The sequence below is a fragment of the Hemitrygon akajei genome, chromosome 19 (assembly GCF_048418815.1).
Source record: "Hemitrygon akajei chromosome 19, sHemAka1.3, whole genome shotgun sequence".
In the NCBI taxonomy this organism is placed as follows: domain Eukaryota; kingdom Metazoa; phylum Chordata; class Chondrichthyes; order Myliobatiformes; family Dasyatidae; genus Hemitrygon; species Hemitrygon akajei.
Window position 1 is genome coordinate 5,022,581 of NC_133142.1, and position 13,525 is coordinate 5,036,105.

The window sequence follows — 13,525 nt, forward strand, 5'->3', positions numbered from 1 at the left end:
TCTTCCTTTGGTGTTTATGGCATAAACTGATTGGTCAACACCTCCACCATCATTATTACTTCTGGTTAGTATATAGTCGTTCTATTGGCTTATAATAATGTCAATCATATGAGTCACAATACAGCATTGTGGGGGATGAAGTTTTTCAAGATAGCAGACGTTTAATCCTTTGGGGGCCAATTAGTTATTAATATTCTACTAATTTTATTTTGAATTATATTAAGAATCTATCAGCAAAATTTCCCATTCTTCCTCTAATCTCAAACAAGAGAAAATCTGCAGATGCTGGAAATCCAAGCATCGATGGAAAAGAGTGAACAGTCGATATTTCAGGCCAAGACCTTTCATCAGAACTCTTTCCATAGATGCTGCCTGGCCTGCTGAGTTCCTCCGGCATTTTGTGTGTGTTTCACAGAATAATCTAAGAGTTAATAATTTTGCAGGTAACACTAAAAAAAGTACAAAGCTCTAAGTAAATTTATTATCAATATACATATATGTCACCATATACAACCCTGAGGCTCATTTCCTGATGGACATTTACAATAAATACAAAAAAGCAACAAAAATAATTATCATAAATTAATAAACAATAAATATTGACAACATGATATGAAGAGTCCTTGAAAGTGAATCCATAGGTTGGGGGAACAGTTCAGTGATGGAGGGAGTGAAGTTGAGTGAAGTTATCTTTTCTGGCTCAAGACCCTGATGGTTGAGGAGTAATAACTGTTTCTTAAGCATTAGTCATATGTTGCTTACCAACCTGGTTCTTTATACCCACCCCCAGCTCCCAAATGCATTTCATTGTCTTTGGCGAGAAAACCAGCTTAAATTTGGTGACATGATAGGGAATGAAGGGGCTAGTTATTTATCATTATTTCTTTCTCTCTTTTTGTATTTGCAGTTTGTTGTCTTTTGCACACCGGTTGAATGCTGAAGTTGGTCCACTCTTTCAATGGTTATGGTTATTATTCTATAGATTTATTGAGTATGCCCAAAAAGAAATGAATCTCAAGGTTGTTTATGGTGACGTGAATGTACTTTGATGATAAATTCACTTTGAACTTTCCCATCATTTCCCATTGACTCTAGGACCGTCCTGTTAAAGATTCTTGGCCACAAATATTGACTGTACATTTCCCTTCATGGATGCTGCCTGGCCCGTTGAGTTCTTCCAACGTTTCTGATGAATTGGCATATAGGAGGGAGATTGAAAGTTTTGCTGAGTGGTGCCACAATAACAACCTCTCAATCAACATCAGCAAAACCAAAGAGCTAATTATTGACCACAAGAGGGATAAATTGGAGGTCCATGATTATTGTAGGGGATCGAATATGGAGAAGGTCAGTAACTTCAAATTCCTTGGTGCTGTCATATCAGAGGATCGTCCGTGGCACCAGCACATAAATGCCATTTCAAAGAAAGTACAGTAGCACCTCTACTTTCTTAGAAGTTTGCACAGATTTGGTGTCTCAGAAAGGCAGCGTCCATTAAGGACCTCCAGCACCCAGGGCATGCCCTTTTCTCACTGTTACCATCAGGAAGGAGATACAGGAGCCTGAAGGCACACATTCAGCGATTCAGGAACAGCTTCTTCCCCTCTGCCATCTGATTCCTAAATGGACACTATCTCACTTTTTTAATATACAGTATTTCTGTTTTTGCACATCTTTAAAATCTATTCAATATATGTAATTGATTTACTTGTTTACTTATTATTATTATTATTACTTTATTATATTTTTCTGCTAGATTATATATTGCATTGAACTGCTGCTGCTAAGTTAACAAATTTCACGTCACATGCCAGTGATAATAAACCTGATTCTGATTCTGACTAAAACTTTGACAGACTTCTATAGATGCACAATGGAGAGTATCCTGAATGGTTGTAGCATGGCCTGGAATGGAAACTCCAATATCCAAGAACAGAAAAGCCTACAAAAAGTAGTGGATTCTGCTCAGTCCCTCTCAGGAGAAGCCCTTCCTATCTACATATCTACAAAAAGAGTTGCCATAAGAAAGCAGCCTCCTTCACCAAGGACCCCCCACCATCCAGGCCATGCTATCTACCGACTGTTACAGTAGGGAGGGAGGTACAGGAGCCTAGGTTCTCCCACCACCAGGTTCAGGAACAGGTTCATGTAATTATCTTTCAACCATCAGGCTCCTGAACCAATGTGGACATCTCCACTCACCACAGCACTGATCTGATCATTGAGATGACCTCTGGATGCACTTTCAAGAACTCTACAACTCACCTTCTGGGCTTTCATCTATCTACCTGTTTCTTTAATATTACTTATTTCATTTTGTCTGTTTCTGTGTGCAGTTTTTCACTCGTTAGATTGTACTTCTACTGTGAATACCTGCAAAAGAAAATGAATCTCAGGGTTGTGTATAGTGACATGTACGTACTTTGATAATTACTTTGAATTTTGAACTCTGGCGTCTGTTGCCCAGGGCAATTTACAGATGTCCTTAAAATCTGGTCTGTCCCGTGGCGTCGTGACTCTTGAAGATACAGAAAACAGGAGCTTTGGAACAAACGCGTTTTATTGCGGAATGAAGAGCGGCCGGGCGTTCTGCCATTGTTATGGTTGTAACGAGGGGTTGCGTTCCGTTCCAGCTTCCCACCCTTGCGTTGGATACGAAGGCTGTGGATGTGTCTCGGTATCAGTGGACACAACTGCCTGGGGGGATGTTACCGGAGCTGCCGCGTTTATTGTCCTTCCTAGCTCGGAGGACATCAAAACCACCGACGGAGCTGTAGCCACCGCGACCCACCTCCAGCACTGAGTGACAATGGGTACCGGCTGCTGCCGCCGGTGTCGCAAACGCGGCAGGAAGGACCGAGTGAGTCCCCATGGGGTTGCCTTACAAGGACTTCCCGCACTTTGTCAACCAGGACGGGCATTACCTGTTCAGCAGGTACTGGGAACCTACAACAAAACCCAGGTGAGCGTAACGTGGAGCTGATGTAGAGGGAGCACAGACCGACATGGCTTGGCGCTGAATCAGAATCAAGTTTATTATGTGACATGAAATTTGTTAACTTAGTAGCGGCAGTTCAACGCAATACGTAATCCAACAGAGAGAGTTGAGAAGAAAATAATAATAATAATAATAAGTAAAATAAAAATAAACAAGTAAATCAATTACAGAATACGTATATTGAATAGATTTTAAAAAGTGTAAAATCAGAAATACTGTATATTAAAAAAGTGAGGTAGTGTCCAAAGATTCAATGTCCATTTAGGAATCGGATGGCAGAGGGGAAGAAGCTGTTCCTGAATCGCTGAGTGTGTGCCTTCAGGCTTCTGTACCTCCTCCTCAATGGTAACAGTGCGAAAAGGGCATGCCCTGGGTGCTGGGGGTCCTTAATAATAGACACTGCCTTTCTGAGACACCGCTCCTTGAAGATGTCCTGGGTACTTTGTAGACTAGTACCCAAGTTGGAGCTGACTAGGTTTACAACCTTCTGCGGCTTCTTTCGGTCCTGTGCAGTAGCCCCACCCCCACCCCCCATACCAGACAGTGATGCAGCCTGTCAGAAAACTCTCCACAGTACAACTATAGAAGTTTTTGAGTGTATTTGTTGACATACCAAATCTCTTCAAACTCCTAAAAAGTTATAGTTGCTATCTTGCCTTCTTTATAACTACATTGATATGTAGGGACCAGGTTAGATCCTCAGAGATCTTGACACCCAGGAACTTGAAGCTGCTCACTCTCTCCACTTCTGATCCCTCTATGAGGATTGATGTGTGTTCCTTCGTCTTACCCTTCCTGAAGTCCACAATCAGCTCTTTCGTCTTACTGATGTTGAGTGCCAGGTTGTTGCTGCAGCACCATTCCACTAGTTGGCTTATCTCGCTCCTATACGTCCTCTCGACACCACCTGAGATTCTACCAACAATGGTTGTATCGTCGGCAAATTTATAGATGGTTACTTGAGCTATGCCTAGCCACAGTCATGTGTATACAGAGGGTAGAGCAGTGGGCTAAACACACACCCCTGAGGTGCACCAGTGTTGATCGTCAGTGAGGAGGAGATGTTATCACCAATCCAAACAGATTGTGGTCTTCCGGTTAGGAAGTCGAGTATCCAATTTCAGAGGGAGGTACAGAAGCCCAGGTTCTGCAACTTTTCAATCAGGATTGTGGGAACGATGGTATAAAATGCTGAGCTATAGTCGATGAACAGCATCCTGACGTAGGTGTTTGTGTTGCCCAGGTGGTCTAAAGCCATGTGGAGAGCCATTGAGATTGTGTCTGCCGTTGACCTATTGTGGCGATCGGCAAATTGCAATGGGTCCAGGTCCTTGCTGAGGCAGGAGTTCAGTCTAGTCGTGACCAACATCTCAAAGCATTTTATCACTGACAATGTGAGTGCTACCAGGCGATAGTCATTAAGGCAGCTGACAGTCTTCTTACAATGGGTAAATTTGGAATGTAAATCTGTACAAGACTTTTCATTGTTTTCTATTTTAAGATCTTTGCTTCCTTTTGCTTTATCTAAATTGAACAAACAAATAACTAATCCTATAGTTAAACATACATTACGAATATGGTTTCAATTTCGTAAATTCTTTGGCTTGAATTAGTTTATCTTATCAAGCCCTATTATATCTAACTTTTTTTTCAGCCCTCTTTTATGGATCAAGCCTTTGTATTATGGAAAACAAAAGGCATAACATGTTTTCGTGATCTATTTTTAGATAACAGTTTTATGTCCTTTGAACAGCTATCTAATAAATATAATTTGCCTAAAACTCATTTTTTACATACTTGCAAGTTAGAAATTTCTTGAATAATATGTTACAGTCTTTTCCAAAATTATGTCCAATTGACATTACGGAAATTTTTTTAGCTCTGAATCCTTGCCAGAAGGGTTTAGTAGCCATCATTTATAACATGATCATGAAAATACAGCCAGGAGTATCAGAAAAAATTAAGAAGGAATGGGAAAAATAACTTTTTTATCTTATACCCACTGAGCAATGGAAGAAAATTTTACAATTAGTCAATTCTTCTTCTATTTGTGCTAAACATGCCCTAATACAATTTAAGGTTGTACATAGGGCTCACATGTCCAAGGATAAACTTGCTCGATTTTATTCTTATGTTAATCCAACCTGTGACAGATGTCATTCTGAAGTTGCTTCATTGACCCACATGTTTTGGTCTTGCCCTTGCTTGCAAAATTATTGGAAAGATATTTTCGGTATTATTTCAACTGTTCTGAATATCAAATTGCAACCGCATCCTATTACTGCAATTTTCGGTTTACCAATGGTGGATAATAGTTGTTTATCCCCCTCAGCCTGGCGGATGATTGCATTTGTTACATTAATGGCTAGAAGATCTATCTTATTGAACTGGAAAGAAATTAATCCTCCAACCATATTTCAGTGGTTTTCTCAAACTATTTCTTGTTTGAGTTTAGAAAAAATTAGAAGTGTTGTCTTTGACCCCTCAGTTAAATTTGAAGAAACTTGGAGACCATTTATTCAACATTTTCATATGAGCTAAACTGACTTTTCCTAAACCTTACTTTTATTATCCTTAATTATTTGGATGGAGGTGCGGAGTTATTGACGCTACTGTGTATATTTGACATAATGCAATGGCCCATGTTGGTTAGGTTTTTTTTCTTTTTTTGTTTTTTTTTTCTTATTTACTCCATTTTTCATAATGACTATGAATTTGGGAGGTTATTATATATGGATTATCATCTATTTGTATTTATACCTTAACCTATTAATTATGTATTCTCAAGCTCTCTGTATTCATGTTTCATTTATGTTTGTTTAAAATTAATAAAAAGATTTAAAAAGAAAAAGATAATCTTCTTCTTAGGCACTGGTATAATTGCTGCCTTTTTGAGGTAAGTGGGAACTTCTGCCCATAGCAGTGAAAGGTTGAAAACTCAATGTAGACTGCCTAAGGGACTCCAGCTCCAGATTTCTCCCTCGGGGTTCACTCCCGAAGCCTTCCTCATGAGTAGGTATAGCCACAAGGCAGTTGATGATTGAGATCACAGATTTCCTTCTCCAAGCTGAGTTGCCATCCGCAGCTGACGAGTCCCATCTGCCAGAACCGACTGGTTTTAATGCACCATTAACCCACCTTTGCTCTTTCTCCTGTCAGTAGACATGGTTCCACCTGGCTTAGTAGCTAAGCACACGTGAAGGCGAGGAGCTGGATCGTCAGAGGCAGTTTGAGACGCATGCCATTGAGAGCATTTAATAGGTAGTGGGAGCTTGTCCCCATTACCACTGCTGTCTATAACAACCTGAAGGAACCATTATAAATTACAATAAGAAATATATTAAAAAATAACAAATAGTGCAGAAGGAGAATGAGATAGTGAGGCAGTGAGTTCATGGACCATTCATAAACCTGACGGTAGTGGGGGAGGAGCTGTTCCTAAAATGTTGACTGTGGGTTTTCAGGCTCCTGTGTCTCGGCTCCATGGTAGTAGTGAGAAGGGGACACGTCCTGGATGGCGTGAGTCCTCACTGATGGATGCTGCGTTCCTGAGGCACTGCCTTTGGAAGATGTCCTTGATGGTGCAGAGGTTAGTTGCCATGCTGGAGCTGGCAAACTTTACTACCGTTTCCAGCTTTTTCTGATCCTTTGCATCGGTGCCTCCAGATGCAACCAGTTAGAATGCTCTCCAGAGTATATCTGCAAAAGATTTGCTAGAGTCTTTGGTGACATATCAACTCTCCTCAAACTCCTAATGAAGTATAGCCGCTGGCATGCCTTTGTAATTATTGCATCAATATGTTGGGCCTAGGACAGGTCTTAGACCATTATACCATAAGATACAGGAGCAGAAGTAGGCCAATCAGCCCATCGAGTCTGATCTGCCATCCAATCTTGGGCTGATCCAATGCTTCCAGTTATTCCCATTCCCCTGCCTTCTCCCCAAACCCTTTGATGCCCTGCCTAATCAAGAACCTATCTATCTCTGCCTTAAATGCACCCAATGGCTTGGCTTCCACAGCCACTGGTGGCAACAAATTCCACAGATTTACCACTCCCTGACTAAAGTAATTTCTCTGCATTTCTGTTTTAAATGGAAGTCCTTCAATTCTGAAGTCATGCCCTCTTGTCTTAGACTCCCGTATCATAGGAAATAACTTAGCCATATCTAACCTGTTCAGGCCTTTTAGCATTTGGAATGTTTGTACAAGATCCACCCTCATTCTCCTGAACTCCAAGGTTACCGCCCAAGAGCTGCCAGACATTCCTCATACAGTAACCCTTTCATTCCTGGAATCATTCTCGTGAATCTTCTCCAAAGTCAGTATATCCTTCCTAAAATAGGGAGCCAAAACTCCACACGATACTCCAAGTGTGGTCTTACGAGTGCCTTATAGAGCCTCAACATCACATCCCTGCTCTTATATTCTATACCTATAGAAATGAATGCCAACATTGCATTCGCCTTCTTCACAACTGACTCAACCGACTTCCACCCTCAAAAACGTTCTAGACTATTTACCCTGTCAGTCCCTGTCAGATCACCCCTCATCCTCTGAGGCTCCAGTGAAAATCAACAAAGCTTGTCCAATCTCTCTTTATGCTAGTTAATTCCTGTAACCGTAATAGAATCAATGAAAGGCCACACCCAACAGGGCCGCCAAGCAACCATATGCAAAAGACAACGAACAGTGCAAATGCAAAAAGGAAGGAAAAAGTAATAATAAATTAATAAGCACTAAATATCAAGAACATGAGTTGAAGAGTCCTTGAAAGTGAGTCCATAGGTTGTGGGAACATTTCAGTGATGGGGCAAGTGAAGTTGAGTGAAGTTAATCCCCCTGGTCCAAGAGCCTGATGGTTGAGGGGTGGTAACTATTCCTGAACCTGGTAGTGTGAGTGGTAGTTCTAATGCCCTTCCCTTGGACAACATCGGTGGCGTAGAGAGGGGAGACTTGCAGCTTGGGCCACTGCCGGTCTTCCATAAAAAAGAACCTTGCCCAGGCTTCTGCCCTTGAACTTTCCAAGGCACAAATCCATGGTCTATCAAGACTAACGGAGGCCTACACAGTGTGAGTGCTGGGGCTCTTCTCTTCAGTGAGAAGAGAGTATGACCTGGGTAGTGGGTGATCCTTGATGCTGCTTTCCTGCAACAATATTCCATGTAGGTGTGTTCATTGGTGGGGAGGCTTTACTGGACCCTAGCTGCTACATTTTGTAGGATTTTCCGATCAAGGGCATTGGTGTTTCTGGTGAAGCTCTTCTGCATACTCCCCAAAGCCTCCTCGTCCTTCCTATAATATGAAGAGCAGAACTCTACATAATTCTCCAGGTGCGGCCTAGCCATCTCTCCCTCAGTCCCTCCCTGGGCCATACCTGCAACTGATCTGTATCCTGCAGAGGGGTGTAGCCTCAGCCAGTTCCATCATGGGCACCACATTCCCCACCATCAAGGACATCTTCAAGATGCAGTGCTTCAAGAAGGCAGCATCCATCATCAAGGACCTCTTCTCATTACTACCATCAGCGAGGAGGTACAGGAGCCTGAAGACCCACAGACATTGATTTAGAAACAGCTTCTTTCCCTTTGCCATCATATGTTTGAATGGTCCGTAAATCCATGAACACGACCCCTTTGTTTCCCTTTTTTGATAAACCATTTTGTTTGTAATTCATAGTAATTTTATATCTTTGCACTGTACTGCTGCCACAAAATACCAAATTTCATATTGTAAAAGATAGATAATAAACCTGATTGTGATGTCAAAAACTGGAAGGTGATAGGTGGAAGTGACAAAGGGCTGAAGAAGATGGAATCTGATAGGAGAGGACAGTGGACCATGGAACAAATGAAGGAGGTGGGGAGGGAAAGAGTTTGTGGGTGATGGACAGATGGAAACAGTGGACGATGGGAAGAGATAGGAGACAGTTGAATCAGGAGGAATGAGGGAAAAAAAAGCAAACAGGGGAAAGGGGACAGAGGGGAGTGGTTACTGGAGGTCTGAGAATTCCACATTCATGCTGCCAGGTTGGAGACTGCACAGGAGGAAATGACGTGCTGTTCCTATAATTTGCAATTATCCTCAGCATAACAGAGGAGGAGGCCATGGACGGGCATGTTGGCTGGGACTGGGGACTGCAATTAAAATGGAGATACCAGCTGGCAGCTGGGTGGAGCAAAAAATGCTCAACGAAGCTGGATCTGGGTTGGTTGAATCTAGAGAGGTCACAAGTGCAACAATAGCTGTTGGAAGGGAGGCAATGTAAGAGAGTCTTAAGTCTCTGCTCCATGTTCAAAGACTAACATTGTGGATGTGGGACAACTGTGTATGGATGTGCTGGATGCTGGGCTGGAAGACCAGTGTGGACGAAGGCTAGTGGCTCCACCAGGGTTAACGAGTTGTCGACAGGTTCCAGAGTCAGCATCCTATGCAGGCGGGAGGTCTGATTAATCGGAGAGACTGGAGTTTGAGGCCTAGTGTTCAGGATCCTGTCATCAGCAGGTCCAGAGTTTCTTCTCTCATCCTTTTCTTCCAGGGCGATGCTGATGATAATACACAGTGCAGGCGAGCACAGTGGTTACTATAGTGACTTCTCCTCAATTTTCACTGACATATCCTTGTTTGTATTTGCACATGATCACCGTAAGTATTTACAATTATAAGCGGCATAGACAGTCGCAATCTTTTCCCTCAGCGTAGAAAAGTCAAACCCGCAGAAGACGGACTTTTAAGGTGAGAAAGGGGGAGTTTAAAGATGGTGTGAAGGGCAATTTTTTTATGCAGAGAGTACGAGGGATTTTGACAGAGTTTGACACCTGGTATTCGACGGTCAGTGGATTCCCCTTGGTTGATGCTGACGATCGAGACCTGAGGGTCAAACCAGAATTCCAGAAGTTGAAGTTCATTGTCTGGAGCCCAGGTCTGCGAATCTCTGCAAGTCCAGCAGGGTAGTCGAAGGCCTAATGTCTGTGTGTGTCTAAATCTGAGACCACTGGAGGCGGGAGGCCTGAAAAGACAAACTGACTTGGGGTTAGAGGACTGTTTATGTGCATGGATGAGAGGGAGGAATGGGGCTTGTTTTGCTGTTGTTGTGTTCGGTGTTTTTCTGCTGAGCGTTGTGGGTATGCTATGATGATGCAGGAATGTGTGATGTCACTTGCAGGCTGCCCCCAGCACTCTCTTGGCTGTTTTTGGTTTTGATGCAAATGATGCAATTTACAGTATGTTTTGATGCACAGATGATAAATAAATTTGAAACTTGGATTTTGATGAAAAATGCATTCGTGAGCTTTACCTTTCTTAGATATTCGCTGCTCCGCTGGTATTTTTTCTCTTATCTATTTCCTCCAGGGCGATGCTGATGATAGTACACGGTGCAGGCGAGCACAGTGGTTACTATAGCGACTTCACCTCAATTTTCACTGACATATCCTTGTTTGTATTTGCACATGATCACCGTAAGTATTTACAATTATAAGCGGCATAGACAGTCACAATCTTTTCCCTCAGCGTAGAAAAGTCAAACCCGCAGAGGACGGACTTTTAAGCTGAGAAAGGGAGAGTTTAAAGACAGTGTGAAGGGCAATTTTTTTATGCAGAGAGTACGAGGGATCTGAGATGGGTTACCAGGGTAGTAGTGGAAGCAGGCGGTTTTGTGGAGTTTAAGAACATAAGACATGGGAGCAGAATTAGGCTATTCAGCCCATTGATACTGTTCTGGCATGTGATCATGGCAAATTTATTTCTCCCCTTTCTCCTTCCTTCTCCCTATAACTTTTGATGCCCCATTTAATCAAGAACCTATCAACCTCTCCTTTAAATATACCCAATGATTTAACCTCCACAACAATCTGTGGCAATGAATTCCACAGATTCACCACCCCTCTGGCTAAAGAAATTCCTCCTTATCTCCGTTCAAAAGGGATGTCCTTGTATCCTGAGTCTGTGCCCTCCGGTCCTAGACTCTCTCACTATTGGAAACCACCACTCCCCATCCACTCTATCTTGGCCTTTCAACATTCAACAGGTTTTCATGAGATCACCTTCCCCCCCCCCCCCCCACCACCATTCCTTTAAACTCCAGTGAATACAGGGCCAGAGCCATTAAACACTCCTCATATGTTAACCCTTTTACTCCTGGGATCATTCTCGCAACCTCCTCTGGATCCTCTCCAATGTCAGCACATTCTTTTTTCGATATGGGGCCCAACACTGCTGTGGTCTGACTGACGTCTTATAAAGCCTAATGTTTCCGATCAGTATGAGGGGAATGGACGATACGTAGGAAGGAGGACATTTAGTATATATTGGCCTCAGTATCGATGCAACATCGTGGGCCGAATGGTCTGTACAAAGCTGTGCTGTTCTATATTCTGTGTAAGTAGAATCTTTGCCTGATAACACCAGCATGAGATTCCAGCAGGAAGGTGTTTACAAGCAGAGGCTGCTTCCAGTTGCTTTCTACATCTGCACCACAGAGATTAAAGATTAGTTTTATTTTGTCACGTGCATATCAAAACATCGAAACGCATGTGAAATGCGTCATTTACACCAATGACTTTCACAGTGTACGCTGGCAGGACTGGACCCAGGAGCAGAGGAATGGCAGAACCTGTCACGGTGAGTGCTGGCAACGACAGAACCCAGGAGCGGAGGAACGTCAGACGCCCCATGAAGAGACAGAGAGAAGAGGCTATACACAGCAATAGCAACAGAACGTCAGCGGCACGAGCAAGCGATACCGCGAGGCAAACCATTCACCTCAAACACAAGGACTCTGCCAAAGTGTTAATTGAGAGTCCCCTTTAAATAATCGTAGAATGTGGGGAAACCTGTACCAGTCACAGTTAACTTGACCAGATTAAACAGAAAATACAAGGGCTTAATGACTCTCAAAAAGATAACACTTAGTAAATGCAGGTACTCGAGAAACCTGGAATCCCATTGCTGGAGGCCTGCTGCGCTCATTACAATGACCAAAACTATCTGAGGATGCGCTGGGGCAGCCCCCGAGTGTCACCATGCTTCCGGTGCCAACAGCATGCCCACAATGTACTAACCCTGACCTGTATGTCATTGGAATATGGGAGGAAACTGGACGAAACCCAAGCGGTCATGGGGAGAACCTCCATCCACCTTGCAGATAGTGGTGGGAATTGAACCTGGATCGTTAGCTCGTAAAACATTGCGCTGACTGTGCTGCAAGAGGATTACAGCAAATTATTGCCTTCACCATCATTTTCACACCCTTCTTCCTCCATAAATGATAATAATACATCTGAGCAGACTAGATGTCGACAAGGACACATCGAATGCCTGGCTCAGAGTTGGAGACTTCCTCCCAGAAACAGAAGGGTTCCTTGTGGTAATACAGGACCAGGTCATTACCACAAAAAAATCATTAAAAATACATAATAGTAGGCCAACAAATTCAAGATGCTGAATGTAGAAAATACCAAGAGAAACCAGAAACAATCCAACACATTACAAGATCCTGCAGCAGTTTAACTCAATCTGATTACTTACACAGGCACCATCAAGTGGCAAATATCTTCCACCAAGATCTTGCTTTAAAGTACGAACTCATAAAAGACACCATACTTACTATAAATACAAGCCTGATCTAGTTTTAGAGTCAGGATCCCACAAATTAGATTACGACTGATCTGTTATTACAGATAGGACAAACCTTAATAACCGTCTGGATATAATATTACAGATAAACAAGCAAGAACAACTTACTTAATCGATATGGCCTTTCCAAACACACATAACTTATAAAAATCAATAAATGAAAAACACCAGAAATACGCTGAATTAGAAGAGGAAGCTGAAAGACTCTGGAAGATGAACAGGGTACACATTGTCCCAGTAGTAATATCTACAACTGGTATCATCCCAAAGTCACGACGCAATAGCATTAAACAATTAAACCTACACAGCAATATCTATGTAAATTTTCAGAAAGCCTCAATACTAAAAACCACTAAAGTAGTCTGAAAATTCCTAGCAATTGACAAATGAATGTGCTTGGCTATGTCTGTACCTTAGGTTTTACCAGCTTGAGCTGAGAAAAAATAAAAATAATAATAATAATAACATTTATAGATTACGTTTTAGATGGACCATGTAATTCAAGGTGCTTTACAATGGGATGAAGTGCAAACATGAAAATAAGAGACAAAAAGGTGTTAGTTAAAAACAAGGTTATATAAATAGGTTTTGAGCTGGTGACTATAAGACATTGCAGCAGCATTATGCTCCACCATTTCATCATGGCTGATCCATATCCTTCTCAACTCCATTCTCTTGCCTTCTCCCGATAACCTTTCATATCCTATCAACCTCCAACTTAAACCCACCCAGTGACCTGGCCTCCACAGCCACCTGTGGCAATGAATTCCACAGAATCGCCATCTTCTGGCTAAAGAAATTCCTCCTCTTCTCTGTTCTAAATGGATGTCTATCTATTTTGAGACTGTGCCCTCTTGTCCTAGACTCCCCCACCAAAGGAAACATATTCTTC

At 42.4% G+C, this 13,525-nt stretch overlaps 1 pseudogene; it reads left to right on the forward strand.

Moving 5' to 3' along the window:
• The first annotated feature begins 2,683 nt into the window (after positions 1-2,683).
• Positions 2,684-13,525, forward strand: part of LOC140741710 (monoglyceride lipase-like) — a 32,919-nt pseudogene continuing 22,077 nt past the window's right edge.